General features: G+C 33.9%; 1 long non-coding RNA gene across 1 annotated transcript; it reads right to left on the bottom strand.

Annotated features, from left to right (window-relative positions):
* Positions 1-658: 658 nt before the first annotated feature.
* On the bottom strand, positions 659-6687 carry LOC134248927 (uncharacterized). Its single transcript, XR_009988165.1, has 2 exons — positions 6551-6687; positions 659-954 (listed from the first exon to the last, which is right to left on the bottom strand). It is a non-coding gene; the product is annotated as an uncharacterized LOC134248927 (long non-coding RNA).
* Between the last annotated feature and the right edge of the window lie 5854 nt (positions 6688-12541).

The raw sequence follows: 12541 nt of genomic DNA, 5'->3' as shown, positions 1-12541 counted from the left end.
GTCTTTACAAAATATTAACATGTAAAAAGATATTGCAGAAAAGGTATGAACATTTTCTAAATCCCCGATGGGATTTTTTAAAAGCCACAGCGAGCGCCGACGTGCGTCACATCAGCACATGTAGCTCTATCATCACTGAAAATATTATGTTTCTGTCTAAAAGCAATTTTGAGAAAAAATGCTGGTCAATGTGACCCTATGAAAATCACTAAATCACAGAAATCTACACTAACGAATGCTCTGTGCCAAGTTTAACTTAACTTTGTCCAGTTGTTCTGAGAAGGAAATGAAATTCTGAAGAATTTAAGATAAAGATGATAATGGGTGAATTTTCAAAATTTTACTACAGCTTTAGCTCATATGAGCTAAACTGTAAACAGATTTTGTGCTTTGTTGACTTTAAAATGTTACTGGACATCTCTTTGATCTTGTGTTTGAAATAACATGTCCTTTGTTCTGAATCATGCACATTTGTTAATGCTTTAGTTGTTTATGCCAAGATAGCAATGTTCCTTCAATTATACTGTAAAAATACACATATAAGATCTTATATATTGCCACTGAAGACAGACCTCTATCATCTTTACCATTAGAGTTGGTATGTCTTCCCTTGGAAGCGGAAGACCTCAATACAGATGTAAACATGCAAGATCTGACAAATATTTAAAAGAACATTTATTCCAAATTAAACATATTAGATTTTGCAACAAAATCTATTTATCTTGAAAAACTGAAAGCAATTGATATAATCATATTTTTGGATTTATGTCTGTTTCTCAAATCAAAATTTAAATATGATATATTTAAAATCATCTTCTTAAACTGAGACTTGATTCAGTTGGTTGTTTCAATTTCATTCTGCTGTTAATTCTTTGTCATCTCCCAAAAGAGGCTCTTCTGGCAAATCATGATCATGCTTGGCATCAAATTTCAGTACTCAGATGACAGTCACACCTATCAAAAGAAATTGATTTTTTTAAAAGTACAACTTATCAGATAAGATAAACCATCAAACTTAGTTATAAGATATTGTTATACCTTTGAAAAATTGTTCCTATACAGATCTATACAGAAAAAAGTCTAATATTTTTAATGTTTTGCTGAGCGGGCATAAAAAAATCGATGTTGGACCGCTCAGAGATATGTTGAACTGCTTACGTCACAGAATGGGCGGAGCTTAATCTCATTTTCATTCTCTGGTTTTAAACAATGACAGATCTAATGTTACATTACGGAATATAGTACAAATTATACATGTATGTCAAAAAATATTAAAAAAAATGAAAGGTATAACAAAACATTTATTGACAGAGTTCTCAGGCAAAATGCGTTTTGTCGGACCCTCGAACCAAACTGTCTGCCTTCGGCCTAACGGCCTCGGGCAGACAGTTTGGTTCTATGGTCCGACAAAACGCATGTTGCCCTCGAAATTAGTCAATAAATGTATACTGTCACGTTTTCTGCATGTGTATTATTTGTAAAACTACTCTAAAATCATTTATAAATTTAGGTTAACAGGCAGTCATTTGAGGATGTAATAAATAACATATTAGTTTTTCATGATTTCAAATAAATGGTATATACATAACTTGTTCATGTCAAAATTTATTAGGAATGGTAATGGTTAACAGTAGGGATGTCAAAATTGTCAATAATTGATATTCGAATATTCGATAGAGGTATTCGAATATATTCGAATATTCGATAAAAAAAATACATCTTGCTTTATAATTATATATCTTCACTCTTTCGTCAAGCAATATACATTATTTTTTGCCATTATTTTGGAATTAAATCTCATGTAGAGTTTTGTAAATGCATAGTAGTTATATTCTTAAAATATTTTACAGAATATATGAAGATTTTACATCCTAAATGTGATGATTTTTTCCTGAAATTTCAAAAGACTCTTATAGTACATGTACTTTCCAGATTAATTAATTGTCTTACCAAAGTATCCACTGATAACCCCTACAGATTTACACCAGACAGAACAATTATGTAATGAAGAAAAATTAAAAGCAATTACTTTTAGCCAATTAATTTCCTGATAATGATTTTAAATGATATAGAAAAACAAGGGATCCATGTGTTTACTTTAAAATTGTGTCCTAACAATACAGACTTATTGTAATTACTGGATACTGTTATACCACTATTATTAAATGATTAAATGGATTATTTATATTAATTTAATAGAAACACTCTTTACACCATGACGGTTATCCAAGAGGATTATCTTTTAATTTTATTTTAAATCAAATCTATTGCTGGTCAACAGTACAAATTTGATTCAATTTCTGTTTAAACTGCCAGATTTTTCTATCTTTTAAATGCTTGTATACTTAAAATCCGAATATTCGAATCATAAATTTATATTCGAATATCAACTCATCGAATGAATATTCGAATATTCGTTGACATCCCTAGTTAACAGTTGTTAATCGACTAATCAGTCAGAAAGATGGTATCTGGTTATGATTTTTTATGTGTCAGGATAAGGCCATTCATAAAGGTGTTACAGCACATTAGAGATGTTTCTGAATATGAATCGAATCCGAATCTGAAAATGAATCTGAAACGAATCTGAATCGGAGGGATTCCGATCCCGTTTTGAAAATAGATATAACTCTAAATTAGACACTGAGAGTATGATTACTGACGTTTTGTCTTTAATATATCAATAAATACTTGTAACCTCTATTTGCATTTCCAATGTCTTTGTCAGCAGGGGTGTAGTATCCGGGGTGGGGGGGGGGGGGGCAGGGCGGCCTGCCCCCCCCCCCCACTTTTTTCCCAACCTTACTTAAGTTAAAGGAAATGTTAATTGAAAGCCTGGTTGCCCCCTCCCCCCTTTTTTAAAAATGTAGCGAAAATGTAGTATAAGAATTGGTACTAAAAGTAGTTGATACTGAGAAAAAGTTTACCCCCCCCCCCCCCTCCACGAAATAGGATTCTCGACTTTGGGCAACTTTTCCGTTTTTTTTTTTGTTTTTTTTTTGCTTGTCAACTCTTTCAGGTAAGGAATTTTTTTTCTCTGCCTGGCTCCCCCCCACTTTCAAATACGATGCTACGCAACTGGTCAGAAATGAAATTACAAATAGTTAATGTACTTTATTTTCTACTTTCTATTTGTACTGGTTCATCAAAAGGTGCTGTTGAGAAAATCACGTGCAGGGCGGGACAAATAGAAACAAGAAGCTTGGCTTGTAGCAGGTTGATTGACAGAATCAAGAGCATGTAAATACACTGTATAAGGAAAAACTGTCAGATTTTTCGAATGCATGATGATGATCAATTGATCTGCATTCGATAAAAAAAAAATGGGCTGCGAGAAAGTGCACGGTCACAAGATAGCGTTGTTGAAAAAAATACGTCTAAATATATAAGATGCATTTACTCAATATAAGGTTCAAAACACCATTCCTGCGAGGAATAAATAAAGTAAGCTAATGAAAATTTTTCGAACAAGTTTACCCATAAATTGAAAGGAGTCCTTTTTTGTTATTCAGTCTACAGAATTTGACCAATTTATATCAATAAACATCCAGTGACAAAAATATAAACACCACCCACTATATATTTTCCTTATTATCCCCTCGCGCAACTAGTTGCGGAGGGGATATAGCATCGCGAATGTGCGTATGTATGTGTGTTAGTGTGTTAGTGTGTTCGTTACCTTGTGGGCAAGATTGACAGAGAACCTTTGCATTTACCTTTCTCAGCGTTTACATACTTGTGTGGCAGCATAAAAGGAAAAAGCCTATTAATTTTCAAGTCCATTGATGAAATATTTCTTCAGATATCGCGTTTTTACTGCCTCGAAACCCTGACATTTTATGTACGAGTTGACAATAATCATTTGTGGGCAAGATTGACAGAGAACCTCTGCATTAACCTTTCTCAGCGTTTACATACTTGTGTGGCAGTATTAAAAGAAGAAGCCTATTAATTTTCAAGTTCAGTGATGAAATATTTCTTCAGATATCGCATTTTCACTGTCTCGAAACCCTGACATATTATGTACGAGTTGACAATAATCATTTCCGATAGGGAACCAGTTTAAAAGCCGTGTCGAGTCTGTGGGAACCAGAGTAAAAGAATTTGATGAACGTCGCGGTTTCATTACCAAATTCCAATAGACTAGGTGTCTGGGAATTTGGGGTGCACATTTAATTTAAAGTGTGTGTGTGGGGGGGGGGGGGGGGGGGCTAAATCAACAAAAAAGGTAAACAATTTTCAATGCATAAAAATTGTCCATATTTGCAAAAAAGTGGGAGGCTAAGCCTTGTTATTTTTCATTACGAAAAAAATGCATATTGCCTGGAGCTGTGAAATATACTAATTAGGTAGGTAAATAATTAAAATTACTGAAACTTGTACATGTAGCATACGTGATATGTTTCTACTAGGTATAAGGGAAAATGCCCAATTACGTATGCATATTATGCCCCAACCCCAACCCCCCTCAAACTTGAATGTTATGCATTTGATTTTTGTTAAAAATAGACACCCCCACCCCTTATAATTTTGTTAAAGAAATAAATAGAGCTGATAAACAATATAACACACTATATTAAACTTTACTACCAAAAATTAGGTATCAATGTTATGTCCCCCCCCCCCAAACCAAGACGCTTTGCATTTTGTTAAAAAAAATCATAAGAGGGAAATTAAAGAAGATATGTTGTAGTATCAATCTTCAACATGTTTCACGTTAATCTAGAGAATTTATTTCTTACAAGATATTGCCATTACCAGTGATGTTCCTGCCGCGAGGGGATGCTCCGCTTAGCGGTGCCCTTGTTAGTACAGGTACAGGGGCATTCTTAAAAAGAAGAATTAAGAAATATTCTTTTTATAATGTTTTTTTAAGTTATCGAATCGGGATCGGGATCTCACCGATTCAGATTCATTTTCAGATTCGGATTCAATTCATATTCAGAAACATCTCTATTAGGAACAATGCACTAATGAAGTGACAAAACAGCATCACATAAGAAACAATGAGCTAGCGCAAAGTTACAATGCTGCTCTAGCTCATTTAAAACACAATGCTTCTAAGTTTATGACAGCATGCTAATTGTTTAAGACACTTACATGCTAGCGTGAAGTAAAAGTGCGCTATCACGCTTATGAGAATGGGCTAGTGTGCTTATGACAACACGGTGACACTGTACTTAGTGCGTTTGTAACAAAGTTTCAGCAGGCTGTTTGCACTACGCCGTCAAGCTTACACATAAATATACTCTTGTTTCCTGTCCCCTGACCAAAAAAATCAGGGTCGGTAGGTAGGGAAAAAATTTTATTTTTTTAAAATTTAATGAATGCAGAACATATAGCATGTAATAACTGTAATAACAAGAAAATAATATGTTAACAGTTTCAAAGCAAGTTTGTTAATCAAGATTTATAAAGTAAAGGTAACCTGTACACTTGTGATGTATTAATTCTGTAAATATCATTGGTCAACTTCAGTATTTTAGAAAAATAGTTATCCAAAAAATGAAAATGTAATAAAAATTTTTAGGGTCGGAGGGTAAAATGTAGGGTAGGTCGAGTGACAGGAAACAGGAGCATTTTTTTATTTTGGCCTAATAGATTGTGTAAAGTTGTATTAGGCCATTCCAAGTTTTTTCTCTGTTTAGCGTCCAACCATCTTTCAAAAACCTACCAATCTATTCGCAAAAAAACAACAACACAGAAGCCAAAACATAAAACACCTGATTTAAATGATTTTCAATGATTTGATCTAACTAAACTACTTTAATAGAAGAAATGTCTAATCTTAAGCAAAAACAAGGGAATAAACGCTTACAAAACACCAAATAAAACTTACTGTACAGAATTATTTGGAGAAATTGACAAATTCAACAATTTTGCCTAAATTAATCAATTTCAGGACTCTTGATGTTGTGTGTTTTTTCTAACATGGGGTGTCAAAAACCAAGGCGCACACGGACGCTAAACATAGAAAAAACTTGGAATGGCCTTAGCATGGCAGCATGTTGAGCATCAGCACAACTGCATGTTGTTCTAAGTTGCCTTAGCCTAACAGTGTTGAGAACACTGTGTTAACACATTGTTCCTAACACACACTTTAACAAATTGCCTTATCAGGACACCATTTAGTTTTCCATATATATTTTAAAAAGACTGGGAATAAAATTCAATTTTTGATAAGTTTCTTTTCAATATAGGTGTTTGCCTAAGCGTTTTTTACTATATAACCCAAATACATCATTGTCTGTTATGGTAGCCTAGTGGTAGGGCAATCGCTATGTATAATCATGAAGCTGGGCTTGATTTTAATTCACTGCATCAAACCTAAGACAAAAACATGTACGCATTTATGTTCCCTAACCATGCACCCAACATTTGTAGTGAATTAAACCCTAAAAATCTCACAGTAGATGTTAGGATAATGACCCTGAGTTCCAAGTAAAGTTCCATATTGAAGCTATTCACCAGTATATATTAAATGAGTGAATGAGTGAGATTCTCATGATAACATTATCAATCAAAGTATCAATAAGAAGCTGATACTTACTACTAAATGCTAGAGACAGGTTACTCCAAAGAGACTGTATAAACCGAGATTCTGTGTCACAGTAGGTGTGGGTGTTGGCACGAAAAGGATCCCTTGCTTCTCAAAGGCAATAAGTGCTGAGTACAAGTCTACATTTGCAGCTTACTATCCCAAGTGGTGGCATCATAAAATGACTGAAAAATTTTCAATAGACTAATTAACAAACAAACCATTATCACAAAAAAAAGCAAACTCTACTATTACATTTTTTTTTTTACAAATTTCTTTATTTGCAATTTAACTAAGAAACATACATATGAAATAATAAAATATTGATTTAATTAACTGAGCAATATTATAATGTGTGCAATTTTTTTGTCAATAAATTATACTAAATTTTTTTCTGCAGTAACTTTGGACCCACAGTGCTTTGCTTCTTTGAGCTACATTCAAGCTTTAAAGTGGTATTGTAGGCCAAACTTACACTACGACGTCATGTGACTTTAGAGTCTAGTGCCCTGTTCAGACGGAGAGTTTAATTCGCAGTAAATTATTGCGAAGTAAAAGAAAATTAAATGCAAATCAAACTAATGCATATCAAACTGTGTTCACATGACAGCTAATTATAATGCAAAGTAACCAAATCGAATAAAAATTTTACTTTGACAGTCATGCGGGCTTCAGTTAGGCTTTTATGACATCATTTACAAATCATGTCACCTTAGGCATAAACAGATGTATTTGACATAATGTCACAGTGTCTGTTTTCACATTTTAGTGATTAACACTATATTTTCCTAAGTTTTTCACTCAAAAATAGCACAAGTACTTAAAGCTGACCACCAACATGTAGCATTTGACTTAATTTTGCCATTTCACATGCCTCAAAATTCAATTGGAATAAGCTTACCTTAGTCATGTTAGTGTTCACAAGGAGCTAATGCAAAGTAATTTAATGCGCAGCAAATTAATTCGAATTAAAATAATTTGAATTGAACTCAGTGCATGTGAACATGCATCAATGCACCAAATGTCTAGTGCGGTTTGACAAGCCTGATCTAAATTAAAAGTAAAAAAAGTATCTGCCCTTACCATGCTTATTGTACCCTAACATCACACCCGTCAACATATTATTAGTTGAAAAACATTTTGTTTTGAACATGTTGAAAGCAAGTCTTGTTGAAATTACATGCTCACACATAATTAAATAAAATTTAAAGCTGTGGGGATTTTAAAAGGCTAACTGAGAGCGTCTGAACTGTAAAACAGTTAATATATCGCTGTGTCTGTGTATTTCTAAAAATATCGACAGCTGATAAATGCTCTAAGCTGCCATAGTCTGATAGTAATATAATGTAAATTTTAGGTAAACAAAAATCTTATCTTCGAATTCATTCCCATTGTCCAAGCCAATCATAAATTAAAATGTAACCGTCAGCTCTTTAATCATTCGATACAATTATCACTGGGGAATCCGAAACAGAGTCAAGAGTCAGAGTGTTCATCCTTGTTTATCACTGTGGCAGTCGGAATTTCCTCGTAAACAATTCACACAAGAATATATAAATCGGATAATTTTGCTTAGAATAATGCTCAAGAGGATTGATAAAGTACTATGAGCGGCAGATAAAATGTCCGTGCATGTTTACATACGGCTTGTATGGTGAGAAAATCCTCTACTTCACTTTGTAAACATGATCAACATGTGGGTCCGATTTGCCGATTTCGATGGGACACACTGAAACCCGGATGTACTAAAGACCTGCAATTACCCGATTTTTTTATTTTAAATTAAATGATAATATTGAGTACTTAAAAAGTCTTATTTTAAAGACCTTTGACTATGATGCATTATGTTATACAAGAATTCATTTGTTTGGAATATTACTGACAATTTTTAATCAGGTCATATCAGGATTATAGCATATCAAGTCTTTAGTACCTTCCCGTTTCCCACAATGCCGCGCGTTGTTTACACCTATACAAATGCAGAAAAAAACCATTTTGATTTCACCTTTTGTTGTGTACAAACATCACATTTTAAATTACTTGCATAAAAAGAAAACAGAAACACCGAATCAACACTATATCTTACTGATAGGTCCCTGCTAAAAACTGTGCGTTAGTGGCACAGTGAAGGCTTGGCTGGCTACAGTAGCTAGACAACTTGTCCAAGTAAGGTTTCCCACATATTTGTTTTATGAAAAAACAAATATAGTTCGGAGTTTGTTTATCTTCATACCAAATGACAGGGTTTTTCATCAATTCGAAATGATTTCAAATAAAATTTTTCATAGTATAACTGTTTCCATTAAAAAATTAATATTTTTAGCTCTCAGAAAAAAAAAAACGTTTATGATTTATTTACCCCTGGCCTAATTATAGGGGCCAGCCCCTTTTCCTCAATCTTATATGAAAGCTCTCATAATTACGCACAACTTTTGTTGTATATTTCTTGCCAAACTATTCTCAGTGCAAAAGTAATTACGCGTTTTGACCGGAAGTGACGTCATTTGACGACTTTTGACAATTCCGGCATTATTTCCGGCTGACATCACAGTCAGTAAGTCAGAAAAAAATTGAAAAACTCAAATTCAATCGTTTTATTTGATTTATTTTGATTCAAAGGAAAAACTTTGAATTTTCGACTACTTCCGGTTTTTACCGGAAGTACTTCTGATGGATGCTTTTTGTTGAAGATTGTGAATAAAAATATATGTTCTAATTGGCTTTAATCAATCCCGTTAAATTTTTCAAAAAATCTTAAAATTAAACATCCCTTCCTGTGTCGACCGGAAGTGATGGATGCGAAATTAAAAGACGTCATGCATAACTCAATAAGATGTTTTCTAATCCCTGAAAATATCATGATTCAATTTTGAGTGGTTTACAAGAAGATGCTTGGACAAAATGACAACTTAAAAAAAGAAAATCGGACAAAAAATGTGACCGGAAGTGATTTTCAAAAAAATGAAAAAAAGGTCTGGAGATATTACAATAATGCATCATTCCTGAAAAAATCTTTGAAATCGGTTCAGTAGTTTTGGAGAAATCACGTGTACTATGAAAAGGGAAAAATAATAATAATAGGAAACATAAGAAAAACAGTAAGGTCTTCCGAAGGAAGTCGGAAGACCTTAATAAGAAACAGAGTAAAAACAATATGTTCCCAAACTCCGTTTGGGGAACATAATAAAGTCATAATGCATCTTTATAGGTAGCTCGCTGACTAGACAGTGTACACAGTACGATCAAAACGTAAGTCCAACCTATTTTTGCACACGGTCCTTACAGATGATGCAACAGGTATAAAGAACGCAGGTAAAAGGTGCACACGGCCCCTAATTTTTTGCACACGGTCCTTACAGATGATGCAACAGGTATAAAAACGCAAGTAAAACGTATTGATGAACACGGCCCACAGCAGGTATGTAAACTAGAGCTGAAAATTCAAGATCACTCTTCGTTAGCATTCTGAACTTGACAAAAGTAAAATATGACAGAGGAAAATACAACAGAGACCGTACCAGAAACACAGGATCTTATGGACGTAGATGACAGGAGAATGATATGCGGTATCTAAGTCAAATGGCTTTTATCATGCAGATAATTCAAAATGATATGGGTGAATTTAGAAAAGAAGTGATGCAAAAGATTAGCCAACTAGGAAGGAAGACAGGCCAATTAGTGACAAAAGTACAAGCCTCAACCCAATATTTCAGGGACCCACCAGACTTAACGTTTACTGAAAGAAGGAGACAAAAAAGAGAAAAAGGAAGACAACAGAGATTCAAGGCCCTAATACTACACACAAGAGAAAACTATCCCTAATTACCGATAAGGCACTGAAGGAGAAGTAAATTGATGTATTTTCATTCTGGATAAAATTGCTGCGTTATTTTTTTTGTCTTGTGTGTGTTATTTGTTATTGCTTTGAGGAAATCCAGTTTGAACTGGTTTAGGCTAGGCCGAGCTTTTGACTGTGAGTGAAAGCAGTGAAAGCGTGATGTTATAATGACATTCTTGAATCGCTGCCAAAATCGTAGTAGCATCGTTATGAATCGTAGTAGCAGCGTATATAGTAAAATGTAAACACTCCCGTATTTAGGGGCTATATGTAATAAACTGACCCAGCTATCCCCTAGACCCCCCTAATCTGCACTCCCTTGACCCGTCTATCCCCCAGGGCCAAAAATGCCCTAGATATTGAACCGCCTATCCCCACAGACCCCCCTAATCTGCACTCCGTTGTACCCCGCCCCGGCCCAAAAATGTCCTAAATATTGATCCCCTATCCCCCAGGGCCCAAATGTGCACTCCGTTGAACCCCCTATCCCCCATCCCCCAAAGTGCACTCAGTTGAAAACCCCGGCTAGACCGTTTATACATGTACTACTTGTTAGCAAACTTTAAACATGTTTTTTATTCTCTCCTTCACCAAGGATTTCAAGTCAGCTATATTTCGTGCAATTTCTGGCGTGAAGTCAAAACTCCGCCAAAAACTATTCATATTCAATTATTTAATTCCATTATAACTAATTAAAAAAATTGTCATAAAATATTCAATGAAAATTAAAAGAAAAAATACTCACAAACTATCAAACATACTCCCCATATACTTAAATTTTTTATATACCTGGTTGTGTTTTTTTTTGACATATGATTATTGGTCGAGGGAGAGTGGGTGGATGGGTGGGGGGCTTAAGAACCCCCCTTCTTATTAAAGTTCATTCGTTGTCCTCTCTAAATGAACAATCTTTCTATTTTCGTGTAATATACATGAAGATTTATATATTTATATACATGTAAAAACTTTCAGAATTAAACAATTAATACAAACCAATGACCACATTGACCGCCTCCACAAAATCCTTTACTTCGGTTAGAATTTTAAACTGTCTGCATAGATCGTTGTAACTCTAATAATCAAAATTAGATCTAAACGCTAATTGTCGTCTCCCTCCTTGGAATGTCATCTGTTCCTATAAATAATGAAAATACTTCATTCACTGAGAGAGAGGGGTGGGGTGGGGAAGTAAATACTCTTTATAGTACATATATATGAGAGAGAGATATATACAATATTTTGTTTTATTCACATGATTAATTGTCTGATTTATCTGCAAAACCAAAATAGTATACTGGTTTGTTATTTACGAAACCGTGAAAGATTGCATATATTTTTTGGACGCATCTGTACATTTGAAATCCCCCAAAGTTGTCGTACTTCCGTGAATAGGCGATATGGTCGGGAGATGAAGACATTGAAGGAGTAAAAAATTTAAATTAAAAAAATATATATTTAAAAAGTTTCCTTTGCTTTTGAAAGATATCCCAGCAGGCATTTCAACGTTGAATCAACGTTGAATCAACGTTGCACTTCAATGAATCAACATTGAATTTTGGTTGCATATGAAAGTTGAGACAACGTTGAGATATAACGTTGTTTCAACGTCAATTTTCAACGTTGAATAAACGTTGAAAATGGGTTGAATTTTTGGTTGATTTATGGTTGCTTTTTGGTTGCAAATGAAAGTTGAGGCAACGTTGAAGCTTCAATGTTGTTTCAACGTCAAATATCAACATTGAACAAAAGTGAACATTGGTTGAAATTAGGTTGAGATTTGGTTGAAATTTTTCGGTTGTACAAACGTTGATATTTGGTTGAAATCACGTTGAAATTATATAACATTTTGCTTTAAACAAATACATTTTAAATTCTAATAAAAAAATTTATTCAAGTTGCGTAATATTTCGATAAGTTGTAATCCAGTAATATTATTGTGAGAGAATTTATTTTACATGTATTTTTAATACAAACACAAATTCAAATACAATCACTGAATCTCAAAAATCACTGCTTGACAAAATTTATATTCCAAGTGAAAAGTGGGTCACAGTAAGTTCCACAAAGTGGCGGATCCATTGATTTTAATCACGCATATAGTTAAGTCCCACGAATGAAAGAAATGAAGAGGAGAATGCCTATTGATAAAAGAAATAAAGATGTTA

Source organism: Saccostrea cucullata, unplaced genomic scaffold (genome assembly GCF_032062105.1).
Source record: "Saccostrea cucullata isolate Sc308-1 unplaced genomic scaffold, CSIRO_AGI_Scuc_v1 ctg1816, whole genome shotgun sequence".
NCBI lineage: Eukaryota > Metazoa > Mollusca > Bivalvia > Ostreida > Ostreidae > Saccostrea > Saccostrea cuccullata.
The sequence above is the reverse complement of the archived record's forward strand: the minus strand, read 5'-3'. Positions and strand labels throughout refer to the sequence as shown.